This window comes from Odontomachus brunneus, unplaced genomic scaffold (genome assembly GCF_010583005.1).
Source record: "Odontomachus brunneus isolate Ranch 3 - 2012 unplaced genomic scaffold, Obru_v1 Obru_scaffold_039, whole genome shotgun sequence".
In the NCBI taxonomy this organism is placed as follows: Eukaryota; Metazoa; Arthropoda; class Insecta; order Hymenoptera; family Formicidae; genus Odontomachus; species Odontomachus brunneus.
In genome coordinates, this window is record NW_022639489.1 from 2186038 (window position 1) to 2193160 (window position 7123).

General features: G+C 42.4%; 1 protein-coding gene across 5 annotated transcripts in view; it reads left to right on the forward strand.

Annotated features, from left to right (window-relative positions):
- LOC116844145 (serine/threonine-protein phosphatase 2B catalytic subunit 2-like) overlaps nucleotides 1–7123 on the forward strand; it is a 299053-nt gene that overhangs the window by 230676 nt on the left and 61254 nt on the right. The gene's annotated exons all lie outside the window — the stretch shown is intronic.

Below are 7123 nucleotides of genomic sequence, written 5' to 3' on the forward strand. Positions count from 1 at the left end.
TTAAATGGGTTGATTAGATGTGGTTGTTTTTTTAAACATATGTTTTGTGTTAAAATAGTAAATTTTGACACACATGATAGTTAAAAATAACTAAATATTATTTAACTCAAGAAATTGGTTTAAATTTGACTCTCCAATATTTAACAGTGTAGACTTGTAAATCTACTCATAAGTTCTGACGAATATTACGAGAACAAGTTACGAGACTTACGATTTTGCTTAGAATTGACGCATAAGTTTGAATCAACTACCGCGGTTTAGCTGATATTACTAAGTCATTTTTTTGCGTGTAGGGTCGTAGGTTTGTATTAAAGCCGTCTGATTTCATATCGGTCATGCTGCATTAATTCCGCGTAATTCGTCGGCGGTGGAGTATAAAAGCGAGGAAAGGAGAGGAGAGGAGAGGAGAGGATTCGTGCACGGGGCGCGTGCGTTTTATCAGCTGAAAACTCGCGATTTATGCGATTGTGTTCCGGGGCTAGCCGCTTTAAAATAGCGGTCGGACTCGCGCTATCGCGCCGCTATTAAGTTAATCGCCTCGCGCGTGTGCACCTGATGCGTGCCGCGACTAGCAAACTCGTTTTAATAATAATAACAGCGGTGATTATAGTAATAATAACAATAATGATAACGACAACAACGAAGAGAACGGCGACGACAACAGCAGGAAGAGCAGGACGGTATGCGCGACACAGAGAAGAAGAAAGAAGGAGAGAGGGAGGGAAACGTCACAAAGAACGTCGAGGCAATCTTGAAACGCTCTGACCCGGCACGACGTTGCCTTTGCGCCTCGCTGGGAAAATTAAGAAAATTATCCGGGAGTTTCCACGCTTCGCACGATAGCGAACTTCCTCTCCGACACTTTGAGTTTGCCGTTACCCGGTACTACCGGGGGCCACGGCCGTGCTAAAAGTGCTAATCTTTAATCGCGACAGCATAATGCAAAATATATTCACGTAACATATCGTGGCAAGCAGCGAGTGGTCGAGTGCGTTTGCGGGAAAATGCGGAAAGCCTCGCGCCTTTTGTTGTTCGCGCGTCGCGGATGGAGCAGATAATAGACACACAACACGACTTCTGCTCGTTCTCCAGCGATATTACGACGGCGACGCACGCGCGCGCATACACATACACACACCTTTAGGTCGCGGGAGATACGAATCGTTCCACAAAACTCCGTTTCATAAATATTTAAGAGCTAATGCACACAAGTAGCTATTTACCTCGATGACGCGCGCCCTCGCGCACGATTCCGCCCGCTCCGGTCGTTGACGTAAACGTCTCTCGTGACATGCTTCGTAAAAAAGTCGAGCAATCGAATGTAGGCGAGGAGTAGAAGTAATAGTGGTGGTAGTAGCAGCAGCAGAGTAGCTGGCAATTAATAATCCCCCCTCGAGACTCCCTCGGCTCGCGTCCATTTTTATCGAGGAAGAGGTGGCGCCGAGGATGGGGATGGTGGTTGGGGGTGGCGGAGCGGCGCAAGAAACGAAAGGCCGTCCCGCGAGCGATCGCCCGTAATCCTTCAACGATCGCTTCCGGTTCCGCGAGGAGGGGCCGATTCCCCGAGGAGCTCGAGACGGTGACGTCCTTCCGCACACACAGGCGTATCTCTGAACCGTCAGATTCCACGAGCTCCTTCTTCCGTTTCGTCGGGACACACATGCACGCGGCAAAAAAAGACAGCTTGATTATTCTCTAAACTTCTTGGAGTGGAGTCTCACTCCAAGAACGAGTGAAAAATGACTGTACTTTCGCCCGAAGCGACAGTGAAAATAGCGCCACTCGAAGTCGCAAGGGTGAATATTTCATTCAAGCTTGGAGGGGATTCTGACTCCACATGAGCGAATGTTTCGGTCGATTAAAGTGAATAGTTTCTTGTGACGGTGGAGTGCATGAGATTCACTCTTCGATCTCGAGTGAAAATATTCACTCGACGACTCAGAGTGGAGAATTCACTCTGTATGAGTGGGAGATCGTTCAAATTCGATTGTACTCACGCTACTTTTTAAATGAAACTTTACTCCAAGAAATTTAAAGAAAAATATTACAACGATACAACTAAACGCATTTTGTTCGAAGGAAACAGAACTGCTAGTCCTTACGAGGTAAATTCGATTCTTGAGACCAAAAATTCTGTTTCCTTCGAGAAAACGCGCCTAGTTGCGTTATTGTCATGTTAATTCAAGCAATCTTTTTTCTTCTTACTTTCTGAATTTCTTAAATTAAAATTTTAGAGTGGAGAATTCACTCTGTATGAGTGGGAGATCGTTCAAATTCGATTGTACTCACGCTACTTTTTAAATGAAACTTTATTCCAAGAAATTTAAAGAAAAATATTACAACGATACAACTAAACACATTTTGCTCAAAGGAAACAGAACTGCTAGTCCTTACGAGGTAAATTCGATTCTTAAGACCAAAAATTCTGTTTCCTTCGAGAAAACGCGCCTAGTTGCGTTATTGTCATGTTAATTCAAGCAATCTTTTTTCTTCTTACTTTCTGAATTTCTTAAATTAAAATTTTAGAGTGGAGAATTCACTCTGTATGAGTGGGAGATCGTTCAAATTCGATTGTACTCACGCTACTTTTTAAATGAAACTTTACTCCAAGAAATTTAAAGAAAAATATTACAACGATACAACTAAACACATTTTGCTCAAAGGAAACAGAACTGCTAGTCCTTACGAGGTAAATTCGAGGTAAATTTTTGAGAATCAGAAATTCTGTTTTCTGCAAGAAAATGCATCTAGTTGCGTATTGTCATATTAATTCAAGCAATCTTTTTTCTTCTTGCCTTCTGAATTTCTTAAAGTGGATTCTCACTCAAAACGAATGAAGAATGGTTGTACTTTACCCGTAGCGACAGTGAAAATACTGCCACTCGAAATCGCAAGGATGAATATTTCATTCAAGCTCGGAGAGGATTCTAACTCCATATGAGCGAATGTTTCGGTCGATTAAAGTGAATAGTTTCCTGTGACGATAAAGTGTATGAGACTCACTCTTCAATCTCGAGTGAAAAATATTCACTGGACGATTCAGAGTAGAGAATTCACTCTGTATGATTAAAAAATTAAAAATTATTCAAATTCTCTCACTCTATTTTTTGACTGAAGCTTCGTTCCAAGAAATTTGGAAGGTGTGCAACGATCAATATGCGACACGTGAATGATGAGCGACGTTTAAAAAAATCGAATCTTGCAGATTTAATCACGCTTCCTCCAAGGACTGTAATTAACGCGCAACGAACTCGCCTCGTGCCGAATAATAATCCTGAGGCGCCTTCGAAGTAACAAGGACGGTGCTAAACGAGCGAAACCGTCGGCGGAGAGCCGCGCGTCTACTCCTTCAGATTAGGAGCTATTTCTCGGGGGAGATCACGCGACAGTTAACCCACTTCTTGTCCGCTCTCGTCCCGTTCTCTGTTCTCACTCGGTTTCTTTCGCAGCGCGAACAATCGCGGAAAACGAGGCTGCTGTGCGCGAGGGCGGGCGAGAAAAGAAGGAGAGAGAAGAGGAAAGATCTCGCGTGCGCGACGGCTAAATCGAAGCGAAGTCCACGAGAGAGATCTCCTCGCTCACCGTCCTTGGCGCGACGCAACGTTTATCGCGACTCCGTCTCCTCTTTTTCCGGTTTTCGAAATCGCCGGAACGATCGGAAGCCGATGAACGTACATTGGAGTACACCAGATTGCGAGCAACCCTTTTGTTTCCACGAGCATTCCGAAAGGGTTCCCTTTTAAGGCTAGCTCTTCGCGTCGAACGTGTCCTTATTACGTGCCCCATCTCACACACCTGTTCCCTGTCTCTCTTTCTTTTACTCCCACGTGCGCTCTACGTGCGCTAATTCGCAGAATCGCAGTCTGGATTTCAACGGCTCTTTGCACCTGCACCGCGCGAACAAGAAGACATATTCGCTGTGCAATATACGACGGACACTTCTTTTCCTCCTTCTGTTCTTTCCATCATACATTATTCCGTGTGTACCGGCGTGTTTTGCGAGGCGCCGCTATTGCGATATGAATACCAAATGCCGGCGCGGAACAACACACGCGGCTTCTCCGCGTAATTCCTTCAGTATCTCCTACACAATGGTGAGACTGCAGCAAAAAGAAAGAGAGAGAGAGAGAGGAAAAAAGAAACTGACCTGCTAAGCTCTCGTATTCGGCCGGCAAAGCCGGATGCATCTCGCAGTAGTGGGATCAACGTCTGGGCGGGCTGGAACTTTTGTATAATCCGCCGTAAGGCGATCGCGCGCGTCGCCTCGCGTCACGTCGCGTCGGGTGGGATCGGAGTCGCCGCTTTAATTATTCGTCATTATCTCCCGCATAAAAAATTTCTTGAAACTTAATTAGAATCCAATTCCTAAAAATAGGTTCGGGTTGAAAGTATAATGTTTCAAATACGCGATTTCAACAAGGAAGGTATTCCAGATGTTTCTCTCCAATTTTAATGAAACTTGGTTGGGTCGGTTTTGTAAACGGGGTCAAAATATTTTTTATACATATTTTTTTACCAGCAACAATTATGTTTAAGAGGTGAAATCAGTAAAATTTTTGTTTTTTGGCTACACTGAGAAATCAATTTCAAAAATTATAATAATTATAAAATTAAAGAAACAAATTTATATTTAAAACTTCTTTACTTAATTTTAGAAAATAATTAGTTAATTTAAACAAATATCTTCACAGTACTATCCAAACAAAAGTTTTTTTTTTAATTTAGTACATTTTTCTCAGCGTATAACTTTTGAACGAAGCATGATAGCATAATTTGTAAAATATATGAAATTTCAAAAGCTATCAGCTGGTGTATTTGTTCCATAGTTATAGATAAAAACAAAAATTTTGCCGATTTTCGAGGTCTTTTATCCCTTAAATATGTTTGATTGTCGATATAAAAAAATACGTATAAAATATTTTGATCCTCTTTATAAAACTTTCATTAAAGTCGAAGAAGGACACTTGAAACACCTTCCTTGTAAATGAAAAAGCCAAAATTATTCCAAAATTTTTTCTGGTTCTCGTTTTGCATTAGAATCAAACAAGAAATATTTTGAATTTCCAAATAATTACATTATTCAGAAAGAAATATACTCAGTGTTCCGAAAATATTTTATTTTGCTTTTCATTCTATTGTGAATACAATAGTTGGTTGAAAATGGAAAATGGAATGGAAAAATGAAAAGGATTCCCTGTTTGATATCATAAAAGTACATCAACGTTACCGACCGAAAAAAAACGAGAGTTTCTATAATATTTCTGCTTCGATTTTAAACGGAGAATCCATATTTGGGACGACAATGGGATTCCTAATTGATGTTGTAGTGAAGTAACAAATTTTGGGGCAAATTTGTGCATTCTAATCTATGCAATATCTGAGAAAATGTTGAGAAACTTCTATGCGAGTATCGTATCCATCGAGATCCATACGCGAGTTCGCTCTTATTCTCTTCTCTTTCTATTCCTCTCTGTTCCTTCTCCTCTATCTTGGTCGCCGTTTATACAACGCAGCTGCAAATTAGATCGCGTGCACGATATACAATTGGGCAATGCTCCAAGCGCTAAGTGACGGCAATCGGATTAAACGACGAGAACGCCGGTGTATCTCTCGCCTCGCGATTTTTCCGCAACCTCCCTGGCTTACAGATCAACGAAAAAGTGCGATAGAGCGACGATAGCATCTTCCTCTTTCCTAAGAGACGCGCGTTTGGACGAGTCGTCGTTACGTATAACGCGTGTCTCTTTTCCCCCGCTCCGTGGGCGAAATGACGTGTGAAACGTTTTTAGCTCGCAACTTTTTGCCGACTGTTAATTAAAACGAGCACGTTGCGCGCGTGCAACGGCACGTGAAATAAACGGTCGCACAGCAGCAGCAACAGCAACAACAACGTAACGTTCACGCTTTAACGCGAATTCATTTGGAGCCTTTAACAGTGATCGAACGGCCTTTCCTGCTCGCGAGCGACCTCTATTGTTCCTTGCGAAAAAGCCGACCTGCTTTATTTCGCGGAAACGTGCGCGCGCAAGCACGCTACCCGCGGGGATCATGAGCGCTAATTATTTCAGTTAATTAGTATAACAACCGCGTCTGCCGACTTCATTAACCCCGTTCGTCGGTCACTTGAATGCGGACCGCATTAATGCATTATTCGCTTCCTCAGCTCTCCCCCCGCCGCCTTTTTGTCGCGGCGTCGCCTTTGTGCGCTGAAACTTCGCACAAAGGCGACATTTGTTCGTTTTCCGATCTCTCGCGAGAGCCGTTCTCGTTTTTTGTTCCTCTCTTCCTCCCACTTTCCCTTTCTCTCCCTCCTTCCCTTCTCTCTCTCTCTCTCTCTCTCTCTCTCTCTCTCCCCCTCTCCTCCTCCTTTATCTTCTCCCCTTCTTCTCTATTCTCTTCTTTCTCTTAGAAAAGCGATAGCGGTGACAAGCACTATCTCGTTTCCCTATCATGCGCGGAATATCATCCATGTGACTAACAAGCTGAACTGTTATGACGTGTGGAGAAACTTCCGAAGCACCGGGACGGTAATTATGCCTGACTACTGGAAGTTGAACCAAGACTCGACTCGTGATGCGCGTACAATCATGCAGAATCGTGTAATCGCATTATTGTGACGACTCAGACGCTGCAGTCTCCACCAAAAATCGCTTCGTCTGTCTTTGCACGTTGCTCTCGAACAGAACATCCACACGGAAAGAAAGGTTTGGTTGAATTAACCAAATATCTGATCGAATATGAACGGCCCAGAAATTCCGATTGAAGTAACCCGAATTCTGTTTAACAAGATTTTTGGTTGACTTAAACAGAATTCAGATTACTTCAATCGGAATTTCTGGATCGTTCATATTCGATCAGATATTTGATTAATTCAACCAAACCTTTTTTTCCGTGCATAATCTTATTCGAAATGTATCAAACTGACCCTAATCTGTTATCTGGTTTGTATAAGATGATGTTAATTATTAATAATCCTTAATTATTAGTAATATTTGTTATTAATATGATCGTCACGCTGCGTTACATAACTCATCAGGACCCGACAGAGTGATCTGTCCAGTAAATGAATACTGAAAAAACAAACTCCAATATATATATATATATATATATATATATATATATA